General features: G+C 43.1%; 1 protein-coding gene across 1 annotated transcript in view; it reads left to right on the plus strand.

The window, feature by feature from the left end:
* Nucleotides 1–6,599: 6,599 nt before the first annotated feature.
* The window catches only part of LOC135511745 (polyisoprenoid diphosphate/phosphate phosphohydrolase PLPP6-like), a 110,182-nt gene continuing 91,664 nt past the window's right edge, over nucleotides 6,600–25,117 (plus strand). The window contains exon 1 of the mRNA XM_064933221.1: nucleotides 6,600–6,688. The gene's annotated coding sequence lies outside the window, so the exon portion shown is untranslated. The remainder of the gene's footprint in view (nucleotides 6,689–25,117) is intronic.

Genomic DNA, 25,117 nt, shown 5'->3' on the forward strand with positions numbered 1-25,117 from the left:
CTCTGGCTTAACCTCTACAACAGTGTGTGTGTGTGTGTGTGTGTGTGTGTGTGTGTGTGTGTGTGTGTGTGTGTGTGTGTGTGTGTGTGTGTGTGTGTGTGTGTGTGTGTGTGTGTGTGTGTGTGTGTGTGTGTGTGTCTCAGTCACCAGATCTCAACCCAATTGAACACTTATGGGAGATTCTGGAGCAGCACCTAAGGCAGCGTTTTGGACCATCATCAACAAAACAACAAATTATGGAATTTGTCATGGAAGAATGATGTTGCAGCCCTCCAATAGAGTTCCAGACACTTGTAGAATCTTTGCCAAAGTTAATTGAAGCTGTTCTTGAGGCTCGTTGTGGCCCAATGCCCTTTTAATATGCTGACTAGACCGAGCATGCAAGCATGTTGATTTTGTCCATCCACACCTGACGCGAGGTTGCAGAACACGCAGGTTGAAAGATCAAAATGAACTCTGAACCAACTATATTAATTTGGGGACAGTTCGAAACGCATTAAACATTCATGGCCATTTAGCTTGCTTGCTGTTGCTAGCTAATTTGTCCTGGGATATAAACATTGGGTTGTTATTTTAGGTCCTCTACTCTGACAATTAATCCACAAAAAATGGGAAAATGAGAAAATGGGAAACCTAGTTAGTTTCTAGTAATCTGTAAAATAAAGAATAAAAAGCAACAGCAAATATTACACTCACAGAAGTTCCAAAAGAATAAAGACATTTCAAATGTCATATTATGTATATATACAGTGTTCTAACGATGTGCAAATGGTTAAAGTACAAAAGGGAAAATAAATAAACAGAAATATGGCGTTTACAATGGTGTTTGTTCATCACTGATTACCCTTTTCTTGTGGCAATAGGTCTCAAATATTGCTGCTGTGATGGCACACTGTGGTATTTCACCCAGTAGATATGGGAGTTCATCAAAATGAGGGTTTGTTTTCGAATTCTTTGTGAATCTGTGTAATCTGAGCGAAATATGTGTCTCTAATATGGTCATATATTTGGCAGGAGGTTAGGAAGTGCCGCTCAGTTTCCACCTCATTTTGTGGGCAGTGGGCACATAGCCTGTCTTCTCTTGAGAGCCAGGTCTGCCTACGGCGGCCTTTCTCAATAGCAAGGCTATGCTCACTGAATCTGTACGTAGTCAAAACATTCCTTAAATTTGGGTCTGTCACAGTGGTCAGAATATTGTATTCTGCCACTGTGTACTCTCTGTTTAGTTTGCCACTGTGTACCACTGTGTACTCTCTGTTTAGTTTGCCACTGTGTACCACTGTGTACTCTCTGTTTAGTTTGCCACTGTGTACCACTGTGTACTCTCTGTTTAGTTTGCCACTGTGTACCACTGTGTACTCTCTGTTTAGTTTGCCACTGTGTACCACTGTGTACTCTCTGTTTAGTTTGCCACTGTGTACCACTGTGTACTCTCTGTTTAGTTTGCCACTGTGTACCACTGTGTACTCTCTGTTTAGTTTGCCACTGTGTACCACTGTGTACTCTCTGTTTAGTTTGCCACTGTGTACCACTGTGTACTCTCTAGCCTAGTTTGCTCTGTTTTTTGTGAAATATTTCCAATGTGTCAAGTAATTCTCTTTTTGTTTTTTTTTCATGATTCGGTTGGGTCTAATTGTGTTGCTGTCCTGGGGCTCTGTGGGGTCCGATTGTGTTTGTGAACAGAGCCCCAGGACCAGCTTGCTTGGGGGACTCTTCTCTCTGTAGGTGATTGCTTTGTTAGGGAAGGTTTGGGAATCGCTTCCTTTTTGGTGGTTGTAGAATTTAATGGCTCTTTTCTGGATTATGGTAATTAGCGGGAATGCGGCTCTGCATGCATTATTTGTTGTTTTACGTTGTACACTGAAGATATTTTTTGCAGATTTCTACATGCAGAGTCTCAATTTGGTGTTTATCCCATTTTGTGAATTCTTGGTTAGTGAGCAGACCCCAGACCTCACAACCATAAAGGTCAATGGATTCTATAACTGATTCAAGTATTTTTAGCCAGATCCTAATTAGTATGTCGAATTTTATGTTCCTTTTGATGTCATAGAAGGCCCGTCTTACCTTGTCTCTCAGATTGTTCACAGCTTTGTGGAAGTTACCAGTGGCGCTGATATTTAGGCCAAGGTATGTATAGTTTTTTTGTGTGCTCTAGGGCAACGGTACCTAGTTGGAATTTGCATTGGTGGTCCTGGCCACTGGACCTTTTTTGGAACACCATTATTTTTGTCTTACTGAGATTTACTGTCAGGGCCCAGGTCTGGCAGAATCTGTGCAGAAGATCTAGGTGCTGCTGTAGGTCGTCCTTGGTTGGTGACAGAAGCACAAGATCATCAGCAAACAGTAGACATTTGACTTCAGATTTTAGTAGGGTGAGGCCGGGTGCTGCAGACTGTTCTAGTGCCCTCGCCAATTAGTTGATATATATGTTGAAGAGTGTGGGGTTTAAGCTGCATCCCTGTCTCACCCCACGGCCCTGTGGGAAAAAATATGTGTGTTTTTTGCCAATTTAACCGCAGACTTGTTGTTTGTATACATGGCTTTTATAATGATGTATGTTTTTCCCCCAACCATATGAGAGAGAGAGAGAGAGAGAGAGAGAGAGAGAGAGAGAGAGAGAGAGAGAGAGAGAGAGAGAGAGAGAGAGAGAGACTCTATGTGACATTTCTCCCGAGCCAAACACCAGAGCTTTGGCCCTGGAGCCTGTCTCACACTCAACCTTTCACCTGTCACCCTCTCACCACCCTGTCCCACCCCCTGTATGCTCTCTAGGGGTCTCTAAGCCACTAAGACCTCTCTGTCAGGCTTACAGTATAGGTCAGTGCTTCCACACCTCAGAACTACTGGCCAAGACACCCTGTCTGCTCTCTAAGGCTGTGTATCATTCTCAACCTTTTCACCTAACATTCTGCCTGCTGTGCCACCTAAAGCTCTCTAGAAACATCCAAGCCAAAACTCTAATCCTCACTCTACTCACAAGTTTACGCTTTTCTCGACACTTTACAGGTTCATCAACAATGAGTAAAAATCCACTCTGAATAAACCCAGGACCTTGGCTTGGCATTGATAAATCAATATGCTATGTAACAATTTGTACATATGTATTAATTGTGTTCTGTGGTCAAATAGCAAGTTCTGGCAGGGTACGTGTGTGTAGATGTCATGCTCTCTGGCAACAGTCCGGTCAGTGGCATGAGGACAGTGGGTGATGATGACGGTGCTGGGTAACGGAGAGAGGGAGTGAAGGGAATTCCTGTAGATTCCTGTGGGGCAACTGCAGAAGCAGCACACAGCTCAGAGGGATCGACTAAGAATAGAAGCAGGGTGATTCAGCAGGGATTTCCTCCTTGCTGACTTCCTCCCCAACCTTACCCCCGCCTCCACCTCCCTCACCTCGTCCCCATCGCCTGATCCCTCTCCTCGCTCACCCCTGCCTGCTTATCACCCACCTCTGCCCCCCTCCCTCACTCCTGTCTCTCTCCCTCACCCCTGCCTCCCCCTCTTTCCCCCATGTCCCTTTTTGTCCTTCATACCTCACCTGTCTTCTTTCCATCTCCTCCCTCCCTCCCCTTCTCTCTCCATATTATTTATGGAGGGATTAGAGATGTGGCTCCACCTCATGTTGATGACATCACAGACGTGTTCCACTGAGGAATTTTCACACTAAATCCTGTCACTGTGGCCATGCACTCTCTCTCTCTCTCTCTCTCTCTCTCTCTCTCTCTCTCTCTCCATGTTCAAACTCTAACCCAATCTGCTGATACTGATGCTAGTACTCCCCTCATCACCTCTACCATCCCCCTTACCTCATTCCCCTCATCACCTCTTTCAGCTTTTTCTCTCTGCATTAAAAATGGGGCACTATCATACTCTCTCTCCTACTTCCCTTCCTCCTCCTTCTCTCCATGTCCATCTGAGAGTACAGAGAGAGAAAGAGAACCGTGCTGTGTTAATTAGGTAAGTGGACTACAGGCTCTGATGGCAGACGGGTCACTCTCTGGGTTCAACAGCTCTGGTCTGCAGCTGATTTATCGTAGTGTTAATTCAATTAATTAACTAAGTCTTTTTTTCAGTTTGTTACTAGTCTCATGAAATACAAGCATTAACCAATGTTTTCCTTTTCCAATGAATGCTGCTTGGAGCTAGTCTATTGACTTCACTGACTGAATTGTGTTAGTTTCATCAGTTTTGGCCAGGGAGCAGTAAGCACGGAAGGGGCAGGCAGACAGGCAGACACAGACAGGTAGGCAGACAGGTGGGCACCTTAAGAAAGAGAGATCTACAGAGCTAGATAAAGACACTTTTTTCTAAAGAGAACAGTCCTTTGAGATTCACATTCCAAGACCAGGGCATCCCCACCCACCACACATGCCAACGTGGGCTGAACCAACCACTAACCACCATCCTGCCCAGCCCAGGCAGAGCTCTCACACTGTGAGGTCTGTCTGGGAAAGGCTGTCAGCGAGGTGCCCTACCCATCCCTGAGCTCTAAGGTTACCAGGGCAGATCCCACAGGCACGACAACACTGTGTGTGTGTGTGTGTGTGTGTGTGTGTGTGTGTGTGTGTGTGTGTGTGTGTGTGTGTGTGTGTGTGTGTGTGTGTGTGTGTGTGTGTGTGTGTGTGTGTGTGGTGTGGCAACACCACATGTTCAAACAGCAAGGTATTATCTGCTGTAATTATAGAAGGTAATTATGTCATAATTATATATTCTATTCATTCTATATCTTTTGTGTCTGCCTTTGCTGGCTTTCTAATGCCAATATTTTCAGACTGTGCCCTGTCAGTGCTGTGCTAACATGAGAAACATAGTTCTCCAGCATGACTCAGAGTGGGTAGAGATGTGCCAGGCAGGGAACTGGGAAACTTCCAAGGCTGAAGCATTGTTTGTCAATGGTAATGGTACACCTGGGAGCAGTAATACTGTGTCCACCATCATTACTATTCTCAAGCGTGGCAGAGCAGCCATATGTCTGTAAGGATCTCTTTTGTAATGGAGATTTAATTTAATTTAAGCTAATCTTGGGTAAAGTAAAAAGATACAATTAGCATGACTCATTTGTGCCCATTAAAATGTCCTGGGAGGTGAAAGTTGCAGTACGACTGCTGTCACGGACCCTTCTGTTTTGACCTCTGAATCTGTACTGTTAACATGGCCAGTAATGTATATCACTGTGGGTTTATGTTTGGAAGTGGAACACAGAGGGGACTTTTGTCTACTGGAGGTGTTGAGGGCTGTGTGTGTGTGTGTGTGTGTGTGTGTGTGTGTGTGTGTGTGTGTGTGTGTGTGTGTGTGTGTGTGTGTGTGTGTGTGTGTGTGTGTGTGTGTGTGTGTGTGTGTGAGCACGCAGGCTATACTAGGACTCTAGAGGCCCCACGGCCTGGTTTTAGAGAAAGACCAGAAGCAATTTTAACTTCCTGCATTGTTGTTTTTTTGAGGAACAGAACTTCAAATGCTGTAAGAAGCCAGCTGCCAAGTACAGCTAAACACACACACACACACACACACACACACACACACACACACACACACACACACACACACACACACACACACACACACACACACACACACACACACACACACACACACACACACACCCGTCAGTACATTTCCATGTAAATGTTGTGGCTCCAAAGGCTCTGAGGGTTTAATCCTCCGCCCTTCCCAGAGTTCCCTGTTCCCACTAGCTCCATTCCAGTGTATGGTCATCTGGTGAATATCTCTCCTCCTGCCTCTATAATCAGGCATTGTGTGGACCATGGAGGGCTCAGAGAAGACCCTGAGTGACGCAGGCATTTAAGGGTTTTCCTCCCTAGCTGCCAAGCTGCCTCCAGAAATGCCACAGAGAGAAAGGACTGCCTATTCCAACACAGATATCACACTCTACAATTATAATACAGCTCTGCCAAACAGAGTTACGCACACACACACACACACACACACACACACACACACACACACACACACACACACACACACACACACACACACACAAACACACACACATACACACACACACACACACACACACACACACACACACACACAATCTCCCAAACATCCCACCACAGAACTATATTTAAACCAAATAAAAGTTTGTTTTACACACATGCTAGCGCAACTACCTCTCAGTCTCTGCAGAATTAGATATTATCCACGTTTTGCAAATGTCAAATTTAGAAGTTTCTCCAAACATCAAATTTCAAATTGTTTTGGACACCCTGGGTTGCTCCTCCTGCTCGGCATTGTTCCATTTCTCCAAAACATAAAATGTCGAAGTTGCTCCATATGTCAAATTTAGAAGTTAAGAGTTATGGTTTTGGATAGGGTTCAAACATAAAGTTTAGGCATTCATTCCAAATGGTTAAGTTAAGGGTTATGGTTTGGGATAGGGTTTAATAAAAAGAAAGTGTGTCCACCACATGGGATTATGCTAAAATGCCACCCCCATCCACAACACCCAAGCAAAACCGAAGCCAACTTGATGGTAATAGCACTCACTGTTGCCCCTTGTGGACGATTTTGAATTAATTTACAGATGTCCACAGGACATGGATAGACATCCAATTTCGAAGTCACTCTTGAGCAATCTGCCTAGCCAAGTCATGTCTTCTGTCCTAAGGAAGTGAAAGTTAGGAAAATTCTGCCAGTCCAGCAGAAAGAGAGGCCACTTTGGTCACGGGTAAGCATTTGTGGTGGTTTCACATTTTTATTGTGGTGTATTGGTGTGTCTGTGTGTGTGTGTGAAAGGTTTGTGTGCGTGTGTGTGAATGCTTGCGTGTGTGCATAGGGCAGACCCAGGCTCTAAACCATAAAGTGGTCACTCAGGCCCAGTTTGACTCTTTCCTGACTGGCTTTTATGATTCCTGCAGTATGTTTTTCTTCGGGATGCATTGTTCCACTGTTCTCAGTCTAGCTCAGTTCTACCAGGTGTGTTTCTGTGTGTGTGTGCGTGTGCGTGTGCATGTGTGTGTGTGTGTGTTCAACAGGTTCAGAACACAATGTTCCTTTCATTCAACAAGATTTGTGTGTGTGTTCAACAGGTTCAGAACACCATGTTCTTTTCATTCAATAATTCAATGTGTGTGTGTGTGTGTGTGTGTGTGTGTGTGTGTGTGTGTGTGTGTGTGTGTGTGTGTGTGTGTGTGTGTGTGTGTGTGTGTGTGTGTGTGTGTGTGTGTGTGTGTGTGTGTGTGTGTGTGTGTGTGTGTGTGTCCAGAACATCATGTTCTTTTCATTCAACAAGATCCGCTCCCTTTTTATATTTAACACATTGAACCACTTTGTGTCCTGTGGGTTTCAGATGAGCCCTGTAGGTTGTTCAACTCTGTTGAACAGGACCTCTCACCTACTGAGTACTTGTTGGGCCAACACTAAAATATGAACCCCAGTACCAACTAGATAGATTGCAATGTGACAATAGATCACACACAAATATAAATATATATAGTACCCGTCAAAAGTTTGGACATACCTACTCATTCAAAGGTTTATCTTTATATTTAAAATGTTCTACATTGTAGAATAATTGTGAAGACATAAAAACTATAAAATAACAGATATGGAATCATGTAGTAACCAAAAAAGCGTTAAAAACAAATCAAAATATATTATATTTGAGAATCTTCAAAGTAGCCACCCTTCGCCTTGATGACTGTTTTGCACACTGTTGGATGGGCCATTTTGGATGGGATGGGCCATTTTGCATTAAATGTTGACCCTTGAAAATGTGTTTGCCAATTACATTTTAAGACAGTATTCTGTGCTAATAGGTAACCATTGTGTAATGGCAATGAAGTGTTAAGAAACATGAATGCATCTGGTATTTCTGATGTATGAGAACAAAGTCAAGTTTTTTTCCTTCTGCTAATTTGGGTTCTTCTGTTCTCACCTACATTAGGCTAATAGAACACAAAATTGGCCCTCAATAATCCTTAACGAGCAGCTAACGAGCAGTAGAGGGAGAGAAAAGAATCAGTGGCAGCGAGTAGGCCGGCGACGATGTACACCGAGCGCCACCCGAACGGGAAGGGTTGTGACACATGGAAAGAGCAGGTGTCCTTAATGTTTTGTATATTCAGTGTATATACAGTATATATACAGTACCAGTAAAACATTTGGCCACACCTACTCATTCCAAGGTGTTTCTTTATTTTTACTATTTTCCACTTTGTAGAGTAATAGTGAAGACATCAAAACTATGAAATAACACATATGGATCATGTAGTAACCAAAAAAGTGTTAAACAAATTAAAATACATATTATATACAGTTGAAGTCGGTAGTTTACATACACTTATGTTAGAGTCATTAAAACTCGTTTCTTAACCTCTAACAAACTATAGTTTTGTCAAGTCGGTTAGGACATCTACTTTGTGCATGACACAAGTCATTTTTCCAGCAAATGTTTACAGACAGATTATTTCACTTAGAATTCACTGTATCACAATTTCAATGGGTCAGAAGTTTACATACACTAAATTGACTTTGCCTTTATTAAACAGCTTGGAAAATTCCAGAAAATTATGTCATGGCTTTAGAAGCATCTGATAGACTAATTGACATCATTTGAGTCAATTGGAGGTGTGCACTAAATACAGTGCTGTGGATGTATTTCAAGGCCTACTTCAAACTCCTCTTCATTTGACATCATGGGAAAATCATAAGAAATCAACACCCAAAAGTTGTAGACCTCCACAAGTCTAGTTCTTCCTTGGAAGCAATTTCCAAACGCCTGAAGGTACCACGTTCATCGGTACAAACAATAGTACGCAAGTATAAACACCATGGGACCACGCAGCCGTCATACCGCTCAGGAAGGAGAAGCGTTCTGTCTCGTAGAGATTAACGTATTTCGGTGCGAAAGGTGTAAATCATTCCAGAACAACAGCAAAAAACCTTGTGAAGATGCTGGAGGAAACAGGTACAAAAGTATCTATGTCCACAGTAGAACGAGTCCTATATCGACCTAACCTGAAGGCTGCTCAGCAAGGAAGAAGCCACTGCTCCAAAACCGCCATAAAGAAGCCAAACTGCGGTTTGCAGCTGCACATGGGGACAAAGATCATACTTTTTGGAGAAATGTCCTCTGGTCTGATGAAACAAAAATAGAACTGTTTGGCTATAATGACCATCGTTATGTTTGGAGGAAAAAGGGGGAGGCTTGCAAGCCGGAGAACACCATCCCAAGGTGGCAGCATCATGTTGTGGGGGTGCTTTGCTGCAGGAGGGACTAGTGCACTTCACAAAATAGATGGCATCATGAGGAGAGAAAATTATGTGGATATATGGAAGCAACATCTCAAGACATCAATCAGGAAGTTAAAGCTTGGTCACAAATGAGTCTTCCAAGTGGACAATGACCCCGAGCATACTTTCAAAGTAGTGGCGAAATGGTACAACAAGTACAACAAATTCAAGGTATTGGAGTGGCCATCACAAAGCCTTGACCTCAATCCTATAGAACATTTGTGGGCATAACTGAAAAAACGTGTGCGAGCAAAGAGGCATTCAAACCTGACTCAGTTAGACCAGCTCTGTCAGGAGGAATGGGCCGATTTATTGTGGGAAGCTTGAGGAAGGCTTCCCGAAAAGTTTGACCCAAGGTAAATAATTTAAAGGCTATGCTACTAAATACTAATTGAGTGTATGTAAACTTCTGACCCACTGGGAATGTGATGGAAAAATTAAAAGCTGAAATAAATCATTCTCTCTTCTATTATTCTGACATTTCACATTCTTAAAATAAAGCGATGATCCTAACTGACCTTAAACAGGGAATTTTTACAAGGATTAAATGTCAGGAATGGTGGAAAACTGAGTTTAAATGTATTTGGCGAAGGTGTGTAAACTTCCCACTTCAACTGTAAATGAGATTCTTCAAAGTAGCCACCCTGTTACACCCTGATCTTTTTCACCTGTCTTTGTGCTTGTCTCCACCCCCCTCCAGGTGGCATCTATCTTCCCCAATTTCTCCGGTGCACTCATACCTGTGTTCTCTGTCTGCCTGCCATCCTGTACCTCTTGAAACTGCCCTGGATTACTGACCTCTGCCTGCCTGATTTACTGACCTCTGCCTGCCCCATGAAAAGCGAATTTCATAGTTCAGGTCATAAGCTGCTGCCATACAGCCTTCACCTTGCCCCCTACACCCTACATGTTGCACCCTACACCCTGCACCTTTCCCTCTGCACCCTACACCCTGTCTGTCAGTCTGATCAGAGGATAATTAGGGAAAATCAAGCAACATGTTTTTTGTTGTTGTAATGGAAGCAGAGCTGTGCTAATACTAACACACACTGTTTGAGTTTGGCGCAAAGCAGGGTCCATACTACTCCCCATGTCAAAATACCTTGACACACACACATGGCAGAATAACACACACACACCGTAGAATAACACGCACGAATGGCAGAATAACACACACACACCACAGAATAACACACAAACACACAAACCCCAAAAGGTCAACGCTCCACCTGTGTAGTGCAACGTTCTGCCCTCGCTAGAGTCGGCTGGAGTTTCCATATGATGTGATTAGAAAGCAATTAGCTGTCTGCCGGCTCTGACCCAAGACAAACCGCGGCTTTATTAAAACATAACAAATTACCTCATTTAGACATCAGGTGGAAAAAAACAGCCCAATGGTTTAGAAACCCAAATATGTTAACATGGGTGGATTATTGTACATTTAAACAGGGTTTTGGAAGCATAACAGAGCATAACAGAGTATAACAGAGCATAACCGCGCATAACAGAGCATAACAGAGCATAACAGAGTATAAAAGCAGGGAATTTGATCCTAATATTGATGTACGGCAGTGCTTTACCAAAACTCTAAATCGCTATTTTAGTTTAGTGACCATATTCACAGCTATTTTAGTTTGGAGTTAAAGGATCAGGCTAACAGAGATGGATGTGTGTGTCTGGCTTATCAGAGTATAAATATGAATAGTAATCCACTTTAGAGCCACTCTAGCATTACTCACAGTATTACTCAGTGTCCTGCATGGTGTGAGAAATTCAGTCTAGCTGGCTAATAACACTGAATACTACTAAGGCTTTGAAGTGTTTGGGTGTGAGTGGGCTGTAGGCCTACAGTATAATGCGGGACTGTATGTGTATACAGAGGTATGCCTGCATTATATGCTGGCGACCAGAGAGAGCATGGTTTGTGAAGATATTGTATTGTAGTGTCACCCAAATAAAGCTCTGTTGGTTGAGTTCTTACTCAAGGCTGCAATATCTTAGCTAGAGCAAAAATGAAAGCATTTGATAATGAGGCAAGTAATACCGCTTGAGTGACTGTAAACAATAGGCACAACAAATATGGTACAAGGGAATTAACATTATAGTTTGGACTGTAAATGACCACTTTAAAAACAGTGCTATGGGCTTAGCCTAGCTAAGTTCTGTGACACACTTCATTGTGAAGGTGATTTTCCATCCACACACAGCCTCAAGCCCCTGGGAAATGGAAATCACCTTCCCTACACTTGGCAACCCAGCTAGTGTAGCTTACCATAATTTTAGCGAGAGGCAAGCCAGCACTAGGTTAGAGAGAGCTAAACGCTAAGAGCTAATCGCTAAGCTTTTGGGATGTCCTCTCAGCTTTGTGTTTTTTTAGCATGAGCTTTGATGCTGCTGTGAAGTATTTTCAGATAGTTGAAATAGCTTCAAACATAGTTAAAAAAAAAATGTCTCACTCCATGCATATATATGTAAGCCTCTTATTGTGATATCAACCTCTTAATTTCAATTGCATTTACACGTGTGGTTCTGCTGAACTGTAAGCAGGAAAGCCCCATTTAAATCTTTACTGGCATTGAAATCTTTACACTCCAGAGACCTACTGTATCTATACCCCTCAGTGATAAACATAACAGTGTAGGCCTGTCTGCTAATCTGCATTAGGCAGAAACTACCATTAAACTCATGCAGAATGCATAGTTTATATGGACTATTCCTGGTTAACTCTGGACTACCCCCACTTCCCCTAATCCTCTCCTCTTCTCTTCCCTTCATTATTTCTGCATTTGTCCATCGACGTGAATTGCAAAAACAGTTTCTTTCTCTGTGCATGGTTCACTGGAGATTTACTTTCTTCCTCTCTTCTCTCCTCCCCAGACCTCCCTCTCTCTCTACATGGTTCACTGGAGATTTACTTTCTTCCTCTCTTCTCTCCTCCCCAGACCTTCCTCTCTCTACATGGTTCACTGGAGATTTACTTTCTTCCTCTCTTCTCTCCTCCCCAGACCTCCCTCTCTCTACATGGTTCACTGGAGATTTACTTTCTTCCTCTCTTCTCTCCTCCCCAGACCTTCCTCTCTACATGGTTCACTGGAGATTTACTTTCTTCCTCTCTTCTCTCCTCCCCAGACCTCCCTCTCTCTCTACATGGTTCACTGGAGATTTACTTTCTTCCCTCTTCTCTCCTCCCCAGACCTCCCTCTCTCTACATGGTTCACTGGAGATTTACTTTCTTCCTCTCTTCTCTCCTCCCCAGACCTCCCTCTCTCTCTACATGGTTCACTGGAGATTTACTTTCTTCCTCTCTTCTCTCCTCCCCAGACCTCCCTCTCTCTCTACATGGTTCACTGGAGATTTACTTTCTTCCTCTCTTCTCTCCTCCCCAGACCTTCCTCTCTCTACATGGTTCACTGGAGATTTACTTTCTTCCTCTCTTCTCTCCTCCCCAGACCTCCTCTCTCTCTACATGGTTCACTGGAGATTTACTTTCTTCCTCTCTTCTCTCCTCCCCAGACCTCCCTCTCTCTACATGGTTCACTGGAGATTTACTTTCTTCCTCTCTTCTCTCCTCCCCAGACCTCCCTCTCTCTCTACATGGTTCACTGGAGATTTACTTTCTTCCTCTCTTCTCTCCTCCCCAGACCTTCCTCTCTCTACATGGTTCACTGGAGATTTACTTTCTTCCTCTCTTCTCTCCTCCCCAGACCTTCCTCTCTCTACATGGTTCACTGGAGATTTACTTTCTTCCTCTCTTCTCTCCTCCCCAGACCTCCCTCTCTCTCTACATGGTTCACTGGAGATTTACTTTCTTCCTCTCTTCTCTCCTCCCCAGACCTCCTTCTCTCTACATGGTTCACTGGAGATTGACTTTCTTCCTCTCTTCTCTCCTCCCCAGACCTCCCTCTCTCTCTACATGGTTCACTGGAGATTTACTTTCTTCCTCTCTTTTCTCCTCCCCAGACCTTCCTCTCTCTACATGGTTCACTGGAGATTTACTTTCTTCCTCTCTTTCTCCTCCCCAGACCTCCCTCTCTCTACATGGTTCACTGGAGATTTACTTTCTTCCTCTCTTCTCTCCTCCCCAGACCTCCCTCTCTCTCTACATGGTTCACTGGAGATTTACTTTCTTCCTCTCTTCTCTCCTCCCCAGACCTTCCTCTCTCTACATGGTTCACTGGAGATTTTGCGTTCTCTCTTTCACCAAGGCTGCAGGTGTTGTGTTGAATAACAACAATAATAAGTTGTTCATGACATCACTCTCTCTCCCTGTCCCTCATTGAATGTTGTGGCTGATTATCTTCTCCGGGTTTCAGAGGGTATCTCTGGGTTTACTGTATGCACACACACATACGTAAACAGATGCAAACACACAGACACACAAACACACAGTCTTAACACAATCATTAATCAGTCACTGTGAGTGAGGCCAAGGCCAAGAGCTGAGCAGAGAAGCAAGAGGACTTTGCCAAAAGCAGCAGTAGCTACCCATAAAAACATCTGCCAAAAATGTTCTGCAGTTGGCAAGTATTGTCCCTGTATCATTCCAGTATTGTCACATATTTTTCCTTGATGTTTTCCTACTTATAGCAGTGACTCATTTGGGGCCTGGGGGAGAATAGAGTGAGTAACATGTTAGTGTTTATGTAATGAGTGTATTTTAACTGTGTGTGTGTGTGCCATTTGTGTGCTATTTGTGTGGCAAGTGTCAAGTGTTTTATATCAGCCAAGCTTAGCAATGTTAAATAAACAAACTGTGATAGAGATCCTGCATGAAGCAGAGGATTTGGATTGGACAGCTCGGGATCAGTAGAAGCTGATGGCTCGGAGATGGCTTTTTCTTTGTCCGTGCATGTGTGTGCTTGTCTGTGTGTCTGTGTGTCTGTGTGTCTGTGTGTTGAATTTCTGATGGTCAGTGTTTTGACATGATTATGTACAGTCAGGTCCAGAATTATTGGCACCCTTGATAAAGATGAGCAAAAAAGACTTTTGAAAATATTTTATACAAACAGTGATCTATATCGTATGCTTAATAAAATGGTACAATTATATTATTTTATACTAATACAATTGCTCAGATAAAGAGATTTAGTTTAATTGACAAGTAATGTTTTTTTCTCTCAAAAAGGGTCAGAATTGTTGTCACCCCTGTTTTCCTTTCAATACCTCACCTTGTGAGGATAACGGCACTGAGCCTTTTTCTAAAATGTTTTACGAGATTGGAGAACACATTGGGAGGGATCTTAGACCATTCCTCCATACAGAATCTTTCCAGATCCTTGACATTCTTCGTCTGCTCTTATGGACTGCCCTCTTCAATTCAAACCACAGGGTTTCAATGGGGTTCAAGTCCGGACACCGTGATGGCCATTGCAAAACGTAGATTTTGTGGTCAATCAACCATTTCTTTGGAGATTTTGCTGTGTGCTTGGGGTTATTGTCTTGCTGGAAAGTCCTGGTAAAGGTAATAACGTCAAGATCCACCACCATATTTGACAGTAGGCATGGGGTTATTTTCTGCTCACACATCCCTATCTCGACATCAAACCCACCACTGTTATGCATGGCCCTTGAGCTACATTTTCATGTCATCTGGCCATAGCACCGGTTCCAATCCAATACCAATGCTGTTTCGCAAACTCAGGTGCTTAAAAAATTTGACATGAAAATTGAGCTCTTTGACAACACACACCAGTGGTGGGTTTGGTGTCGAACCAGGGATCCTCTGACCAAATCAAGTCACCCACGAAGCATCGTTACCTATCACTCCACAAAAGCCGCAGCCCTTGTAGAGCTAAGGAAACAACTACTTCAATGTTTCAAAGCGAGTGACTTCACCGATTGAAACACTACTAGTTCGCACCGCTAACTAGCTAGCCATTTCACACCTGTTACACATAAGCAGAAAATAACCCCATACCTACCGTACTTTTAGGCTCCTGTTAAGGTCAACAGCATCATTCATGCACCAGTACCAGGACATTTTAAACAAAAACCTGGTTGCCCCTGCCAGGAGGCTGAAACGTGCCCATAAATATAGAAGTTAAATAAGCGGAGAGGATATTTGGCTGGCAGTTCCCATAGCAGACTGACACTATTGCCCTTATAAGTCCTTCAAACGCCTGTTTCAGATTACAACCCCAGGTTGCTTTTCTAATATCTATTGGCTCCTAACTGTGTGTGTGTGTGTGTGTGTGTGTGTGTGTGTGTGTGTGTGTGTGTGTGTGTGTGTGTGTGTGTGTGTGTGTGTGTGTGTGTGTGTGTGTGTGTGTGTGTGTGTGTGTGTGTGTGTGTGTGTGTGTGTGTGTGTGTGTGTGCGAGCGACAGTGCCAATAATTACGTCCACAAGTGTCTGTGTGTGTGTTCTAGGTTAAGCAGGGCATATCTCTGAAAGACAAATAGCTGCTTCACATTTACCAAGTAAATGGTGCTTTTTCAAGCCTTTGGCTAAAATACTGCACCAAACATCTTAGTTAGATGTAAAATTCTGCAACTAAGATCTCTTTGACAAAAATGTCAATATTAATGATACATTTTCTTGAGTTATCTTAGATTAATTCAAACTATTTTGATAAAGTGTACACTGGCTACGGTGTCTCAAAATGGACAACAGAACTATTGCCGCTTTTTTCTTGTTTTCAAGCCAAAGATCCAACGTGAAATTTGATGTCCGTTGAGGTCCCCAGGACATCAGAAGCCTGCTTAAAAACCAAACACTAGGGGCAACGGTGAGCTCTATTACCATCAAGTAGGCTTGTGGAAAGAGATGGATGATGGGCATAAGCCGCGAGCTCCGGCTCTGAGGCTCACGTATTCAATTCCAGTGCTAGTCAATTATTTTTCATTCCTTAACCCGGAATTATTGCCCCAAATTTAATTTGACATCTATGGACAAACGTCACATTCTGAAGTAAGACTGTGAGAGGTTGTTGAGCAAGATATACTGTACTGTCCTCACACTGAAATTCCATATTAAGCTAACAGCAACCGGTGGATGGCTGGAACTGTGTGTGTGCGTTCTTGCCTGCATGTGTGTTTGGGGTCACTTAGAAAAGTCCTTGTTTCTGAAAGAAAAAGTACATTTCTTGTCCATTAAAATAACATCAAATTGATCAGAAATACAGTGTAGACATTGTTAATGTTGTAAATTACTATTGTAGCTGGAAACAGCATATTTTTATGGAATATCTACATAGGAGTACAGATGCCCATTATCAGCAACCATCACTCCTGTGTTCTAATGGCACGTTGTGTTAGCTAATCCAAGTTTATCATTTTAAAAGGCTAATTGATCAGGGTTTTCTAATGTTTTTGTGAAAATGTTGCCTGCTGAATGCTAGGCTTAATGCTATGCTAGCTATCAATACTCTTACACAAATGCTTGTTTAGCTATGGTTCAAAAGCATATTTTGAAAATCTGAGATGACAGTGTTGTTAACAAAAGGCTAAGCTTGAGAGCCAATATATTTATTTAATTTCATTTGCGATTTTCTTGAATAGTTAACGTTGCGTTATGCTAATGAGTTTGAGGCTATAATTACGATCCCGGATACGGGATTGCTCGTAGCAAGAGGTTAAAATGATCATTAGAAAACCCTTTTGCAATTAAATTAGCACAGCTGAAAAGTGTTATACTGATTAAAGAAGCAATAAAACTGGCCTTCTTTAGACTAGTTGAGTATCTGGAGCATCAGCATTTGTGGGTTCAATTACAGGCTCAAAATGTCCAGAAACAAAGACTTTCTTCTGAAACTTGTCAGTCTATTCTTGTTCGGCTATTCCATGAGAGAAATTGCCAAGAAACTGAAGATCTCGTGCAACGCTGTGTACTACTCCCTTCACAGAACAGCGCAAATTGGCTCTAACCAGAATAGAAACTAGGAGGCCCCGGTGCACAACTGAGCAGGAGGACAAGTACATTAGAGTGTCTAGTTTGAGAAATAGATGCCTCACAAGTCTTCAACTGGCAGCTTCATTAAATAGTATCCACAAAACACCAGTCTCAATGTCAACAGTGAAGAGGTGACTCCGGGACGCTGGCCTTCTAGGCAGAGTCTCTCTGTCCAGCGTCTGTGTTCTTTTAACCATCTTAATCTGTTTTGCTCTACGACCCTCACAAGTGTCTTGGCACTTGTCTGAAGCCGACCTGCCAACTTCTGTCTGTAGCGTCCAAACATTTTGGGCTACACACTAACGTGACCCCTCCATGGAAAGGTGAGATTCTCACGTACATGTTGGTTGTTGTCACAAGACTCGTGTGAAGGTTCCGCGGTACCAGTTGAAAAAAATAATGGAAGTACAGTGCTGTATATATGGACACTTCAGAACAAACTTCCTTTAGATTTTTGTGGGGGGACTATCTGTTGTTCCATTTGGTGAATTTGTTGTTCAATGTGCTTGTATGGGCTGAAAGACGTAAGGCCAAATACCAATTGTCACCTCAGAACAGCTGACTTAGCCTGACCCCACAGGTATGACACCCACACACACCCTACTTTCGCTTTCCTTCCGCTCCACTGTGCCGTCTCAGACTCAGAGGTAGGCAGTAGCATCCAGAGCCCAAGAGCAGAGGCATACTGTGGAGAGCTAAATAAACAGGACAACTTTGTTATGTCTGTCTGAAGGCCATTGTTGTGTGAACCAGCCCCTGTGTAGTGTGTCTCATACACTTCCACTGTCCTGAGGGAGCACAATGGCTGACTATCCTCAGTGCTGGCTCTCCTTGAATAATGGCTGGAAGCATTGATTTGTTTATTTGGTAGGGCAGAAAACAATTTAAAAGACAGTAGTTATGTTACAATGTTATTTTTGGGAAACACAAGCTATGAGGAATCTGTACAGAGAAAGAGGAAGAAAGAACCAGAGGAGGAGGTGTAAGGAGGTGTGTGTGTGTACGTGTGAGTGAGTGAGTGAGTGAGTGAGTGAGTGAGTGAGTGAGTGAGTGAGTGCGTGTGTGGGACAGCAGGACTTTCACAATATGTGGGTCTGGCAGTGTGCCAGCAGGTCTCTCTGGGAGGGGTACGATGTCATGGCCAGACAATTTAAAGAGCCGTTACAGGGCCTTTAGAAAGTATTCACACCCATTGACTTTTTACAAATTTGGTTTTGTTATAGCCTGAATTTAAAATGGATTAAATGGAGATTTTGTGTCACTGACCTCCACACAATATCCCATAAGTGGAATTATGTTCAAAACATATTTACAAATGTATATAAAAAGAAAAGCTGAAATGTCTTGAGTCAATAAGTCAATAATTCAACCCCTTTGTTACGGCAAGCCTAAATAAGTTAAGGAGTAAAAATATGCTTAACAAGTCACATGATAAGACTCACTCTGTGTGCAACAATAGTGTTTAACATGATTTTTTAATGACTACCTCATCTCTGTACCCCACACATACAAATAATTGTAAAGTCCAACAGTTGAGCAGTGAATTTCAAACACAGATTCAACCATAAAGATCAGGGAGATTTTCCAATGCTTTGCTAAGAAGGGCACCTTTGGTAGGTGGGTCTAAACAAAATGGCCATTGAATATTCCTTTGAGCATGGTGAAGTTATGAATTACTCTTTGGATGGTGTATCAATACACCGAGTCACTACAAAGATACAGGCATCCTTCCTAACTCAGTTGTCGGAGAGGAACGATTTCATCATGAGGCCAATGGTGACTTTAAAACAGTTACAGAGATGAATGGCTGAGAAAGGAGAGAACCGAGGTTGGATCAACAACATTGTAGTTACTTCAGAATATTAACCTAATTAATAGAATGAAAAGAAGGAAGCCTGCATAGAATAAGAATATTCCAAAACGTGCATCCTGTTGGCAAAAAAAAATGTCAAAGCAATAAACTTTTTGTACTTAAGAAAAATTGTTGTGTTTAGGGCAAATCCAATACAACACATTACTGAGTACCACTCTCCATATTTTCAAGCATAGTGGTTGCTGCATCATGTTATGGGTATGCTTGTAATCGTTAAGGACTGAGGAGTTTTTCAGGATAAAAATTTTATGGAATAGAGGTAATCACAGGCAAAATCCTAGAGGAAAACCTGGTTCAGTCTGCTTTCCACCAGACACTGGGAGATGAATTCACCTTTTAGCAGAACAATAACCTAAATCACAAGGCAAAATATACACATGAGTTGCTTGAAAATCTATTGCAAAAGCTGGAAATTGTTGTCTAGCAATGATCAACAATCAATTTGACGGCGCTCAAAGAATTTAGAAAATAATAATGGGCAGATGTTGCACAATCCTGGTGTGGAAAGCTCTTAGAGAATTACCCAGAAAGACTCACAGCTGTAATCGCTGCCAAAGGTGGTTCTATAAAGTATTGACTCAGGGGTGTGAATATTATGTACTGTAAATGAGATATTTCTGTATTTCATTTTCAATAAATTTGCAAAAATGTCTAAAAACATGTTTTCACTTCATCATTATGTGGTATTGTGTGTAGATGGGTAATATTTTTTTTTAAATCCATTTTGAATTATGGCTGTAACACAACAAAATATGCATTAAGTCAAGGGTGATGAATCCATTCTGAAGGCACCGTAGGCGTTTCTTGATATCAAGTTACACCCAGTGAAGCTCGCCTTTGGTTCGGGGACTTTTATTTTGCGTCGGTGACAACAGTTGTTGACAACTGTAGCATTATAGCTAAGCCTAACCCTAACCCTTTTCCTCACCTTAACCTCACTATTTTACCTAAGCTGTCTTCTAACCAGCATTTTAGTTATCCTAACCAGCTATGTAAACAAATCACTGAAATTACACCATAATCAATAGGCTTAGGTTTTGCTAGGGTGTTGTGGAGAGGGTTGGTGGATATGTGTAATACGTGAGCTCCAGTTCTGAGGGTTGTGTGTTCAATCCCAGTGATAGGCACTCATTTTTTACACTTTTGACATTTGAAGGTGAGAGATGAGGATCAAGTCAGTGATATTTATGTTTGTGTCTGGGTCTCCCTCTCTCCCCCTCAGACCCACAACAACCTACTCTCCTACAGGGGGATTATCAACAGTAGTTCTATGTACTGTATGAGTGAGTCTGAGAAGGTGAGAAACTAAGTGTGCGTCTGTAGTGTTATTAAACTGTTGGCCCATTTGAACACCTCCATTCCACTCCAACCTCTCCCTCCCTCCCGCCCTCCATCCCACTCTCTCTCAGTCAACACTCTCCCTTCTTCCACTCCTTCCTACTCCCCCTTCACTCCATACTACCCTCTCTATACACCTGCCAACCCTGTCTCTCCCTTTCTTTGATCCCCCCCAGTGTTTGTCTTCTAGTCTGGTCTCTCTCTACCATCAGCAAGATAGAGTTACTGTGTTGTTGTGGTTAGATAACCTTTAGGGTCTCTGTGATGGGAATATATGTTTGAGAAAACCCTCATATGTACGCCTTGCTTGGAACTGCACACACTGCTATAAGCATCAAGGACCTCTATACCAGGCAGTGTCAGAGGAAGGCCCTAAAAATTGCCAAAGACTCAAGCCACCCAAGTCATAGACTGTTCTCTCTGCTACCGCACGGCAAGCAGTCCCGATGCCATCTGGAACCAATAGGACCCTGAACAGCTTATACCCTCTAGCCATAAGACTGCTAAATAGTTTGTTCAATAATTAACCAAATAGATACCCAGTCTTTTTGCATGGACCCTTTTTGACTCATCACATACGCTGCTCCTACTGTTCATTATCTGTCACTTTATTCCTAGTTGTATGTACATACAGTATCTATCTCAATGTCCTCATATTGTACCCCTACACATCAACTTGGTACTGGTACCCTGTGTATATAGCCAAAATATAGCTACTGTGTATTTAGTATTCATTTTATTATTACATGTTTTACTTTTCTATTATTTCTCTATTTCCTTTCGCTCTACATTATTCCAGGTACTTTTTGTGACAGTTTCTGTGTGTTTATTGTATCAGTGGGACTTCTGTATATTTTCTGTACATTTTGGCCTTTGTTGTGCAACAGTTACGAAAGTGCCATTTTGGAAAGGCCTCAAACTATAGCTGGGTGAATGTCCAAATGTCATTGTGTAACATTTAAATATGTATTGACTCATTATAAGGGGAAGAGGTGTAAGATGTGTGGGCGTCGTGAGATAGGGAAACCTGGGGAAGAAGAGACATGGGCCAGTAGAGACATGGGCCAGTGAAGCATCTCAGACATGCAGTGTGTGGGTGCTGTGACAATTCTCTCTCGCCCCTCGGCTGTGGTGTGGCTGTGACACGGCTGGGTGACAGGGACACCCTGATTTCACTGTGTGTGTGTTTGAGAGTATGTGTGTTTCGAGTGTGTGTGGTGATTGTGGTCACCGGCATAGAGGAGGGATCGGGGAGTAAAGGGCTGGTGGTCGCAGTCCGTGTCACTCTGACACACTTCTCTTTCACAGAGCCTGACATTTACACACTCCTCTTTCCTGCTCTCTTTCCTTTCTGCTCACTCATTCTTTCTGTCCCCCTCGCTCTCCGGGGTAAATTAGAATAGGGGTGCGTCTGTTTCACACGTCTTGTGCTGCAGACCACAACACACACCCACTAGGTGGTTTCTACATGCTGTGCTCCATATCACATCTATACACACAATCAACACTCCTTTTTTTATGTTCTGCTTTTAACTAGATTCTCACCAATGGTGGGTCCCCTCCGCTCCTCCCAGGAATATCTGGCTTATGTTATGTCTTATTTCTGGATTTTGTTGTAACAGCATGCTCTGGTTTAGTTCAAACAGTCACAACAGTCCCATACTGTTATGCTTACAATATTAAGAGTTGACTGGATAGAAAAGCATACAGTTCTGAAGTTGACCAAAATCTATACACTGTAGATGACTTCTCTCCACAGATTGTGATGCTGTGGTTAGAAGGCCAGAGTTCGGGTTTGCATTTATTAGGTCAGTACAATCCCCCTGGAGAGAGAAAGGACCCTGTTAAAACCCCACAGTCAAACACGAGCCTGATGAAAAGAAAACACTCACAAGACAAGTTCCACATGTCCAGGGAAGGGTGAAAATGTTTTTCTGATTTACTTTCTCCCCCTCCATTGTTTGATTCTCAGCTGGAAAGAAATAACCTCTCATATAATACTCAACGCTCTCTCTCACACAAACACACCTTGACATTTAGCAACTATCTTTTGTTTTTTATCTTGTGTTTGTTGTGTAGAAAATATATCAGCTTTTATTTTTCTTGTTTTTTATTTGTTTTTTTCCTGTGAAGCACATTGCATTGCATTCCATGTCTGATGTGCTGTATAGATAAAGATGTGGTGTGATCATAACAACATACAGGAACTCAAGTCCTTTTGTTCACCTGTCACACCCTGACCATAGCTTGCTTTGTATGTTTCTATGTTTTGTTTGGTCAGGGTGTGATCTGAGTGGGCCTTCTATGTTACATGTTGAGTTTGTCTATTTCTATGTTTGGCCTGATATGGTTCTCAATCATAGGCAGGTGTTAGTCATTGTCTCTGATTGGGAACCATATTTAGGTAGCCTGTTTGGTGTTGGGTTTTGTGGGTGATTGTTCCTGTCTCTGTGTTTGCACCAGATAGGGATGGGTTGAGTGTTCATGGTTCTTGTTTTGTTAGTTTGTTAATGTGTAGTTTCTTTATTAAAGAACCATGAATAGAAACCATGCTGCATTTTGGTCCGCCTCTCCTTCAACTCAAGAAAACCGTTACATCACCTGACTTAGAATTCCTCACAATCAAATGCTGACCACATTATCTACCAAGAGAATTCTCCTCGATCATGATCACAGTCGTGTATATTCTCCCCCAAGCAGACACATCGACGGCCCTGAAAGAACTTCATTCGACTCTATGTAAACTGGAAACCACATATCCCGAGGCTGCATTTATTGTAGCTGGGGATTTTAACAAGGCTAATCTGAAAACAAGGCTCCCTAAATTGTATCAGCATATCGATTGCACAACCCGGGCTGGCAAAACCCTGGATCATTGTTATTCTAACTTCTACGATGCATATAAGGCCCTCCCCCACACTCCTTTTGGAAAAGCTGACCATGACTCCATTTTGTTGCTCCCAGCCTATAAACAGAAACTAAAACAGGAAGCACCCGCGCTCAGGTCTGACCAATCGGATTCCACGCTTCAAGATTGCTTCGATCACGTGGACTGGGATATGTTCCGCATAACGTCGAACAACAACATTGATGAATACGCTGATTCGGTGAGCGAGTTTTTTTAGCCAGTGCATCAGTGATGTTGTACCCACAGCGTCTATTAAAACATTCCCCAACCAGAAACCGTGGATTGATGGCAGCATTCGCGCAAAACTGAAAGCGCGAACCACTGCTTTTAATCAGTACCGGAAACATGGTGACCGGGAACATGACTAAATACAAACAGTGTAGCTATTCCCTCCGCAAGGAAATCAAACAAGCTAAGAGTCAGTATAGAGACAAAGTGGAGTCTCAATTCAACGGCTCAGACATGAGAGGTATGTGACAGCGTCTACAATCAATCGCGGACTACAAAAGAAAAACCAGCCCCGTTGCGGACCACAATGTCTGACTCCCAGACAGACTAAACAACTTCTTTGCTCGCTTTGAGGACAATACAGTGCCACTGACACGGCCCGCTACCAAAACCTGCGGGCTCTAATTCACTGCAGCCAACGTGAGTAAAACATTTAAACCCTTGCAAGGCTGCAGGCACAGAAGGCATCCCCAGCCGTGTCCTCAGGGGCGGCAGGGTAGCCTAGTGGTTAGAGTGTTGGACTAGTAAGCGAAAGGTTGCAAGTTCGACTCCCCGAGCTGACAAGGTACAAATCTGTCGTTCTGCCCCTGAACAGGGAGTTAACCTACTGTTCCTAGGCCGTCATTGAAAATAAGAATTTGTTCCTAACTGTCTTGCCTAGAAAAATAAAGGTAAAAAACAAATGCGAAGACCAGCTGGCTGGTGTGTTTATGGACATATTCAATCAATCCTTATCCCAGTCTGCTGTTCCCACATGCTTCAAGAAGGCCACCATTGTTCCTGTTCCCAAGAAAGCTAAGGTAACTGAGCTAAATGACTACCGCCTTGTTGCACTCACTTCCGTCATCATGAAGTGTGTTGAGAGACTAGTCAAGGATCATATCACCTCCACCCTTCCTGACACCCTAGACCCACTCCAATTTGCTTACCGCCCCAATAGGTCTACTGACGACGCAATCGCCATCCTACTGCACATTGCCCTAGCCCATCTGGACAAGAGGTATACCTATGTAAGAATGCTGTTCATTGATTACAGCTCAGCATTTAACACCATAGTACACTCCAATCTCGTCATTAAGCTCGAGACCCTGGGTCTCGACCCCGCCCTGTGCAATTGGGTCCTGGACTTCCTGACGGGCCACCCCCAGGTGGTGAGGGTAGGTAACAACATCTCCAACCCACTGATCCTCAACACTGGTTCCCCACAAGGGTGCGTTCTGAGCCCTCTCCTGTACTCCCTGTTCACGCACTACTGCGTGGCCATGCACACCTCCAACTCAATCATCAAGTTTGCGGACGACACTACAGTGGTAGGCTTGATTACCAACAACGACGAGACGGCCTACATAGAGGAGGTGAGGGCCCTCAGAGTGTGGTGTCAGGAAAATAACCTCACACTCAATGTCAATAAAACAAAGGAGATGATTGTGGACTTCAGGAAACTGCAGATGTACATTGACGGGACAGTAGTGGAGAGGGTGGAAAGTTTTAAGAGTTTTAAGTTCCTCGGCGTACACATCACGGACAAACTGAAATGGTCCACCCACACAGATAGCGTAGTGAAGAAGGCGCAGCAGCTCCTCTTCAACCTCAGGAGGCTGAAGAAATGCGGCTGGTCACCAAAAAC

Source organism: Oncorhynchus masou, chromosome 24 (genome assembly GCF_036934945.1).
Source record: "Oncorhynchus masou masou isolate Uvic2021 chromosome 24, UVic_Omas_1.1, whole genome shotgun sequence".
In the NCBI taxonomy this organism is placed as follows: Eukaryota; Metazoa; Chordata; class Actinopteri; order Salmoniformes; family Salmonidae; genus Oncorhynchus; species Oncorhynchus masou.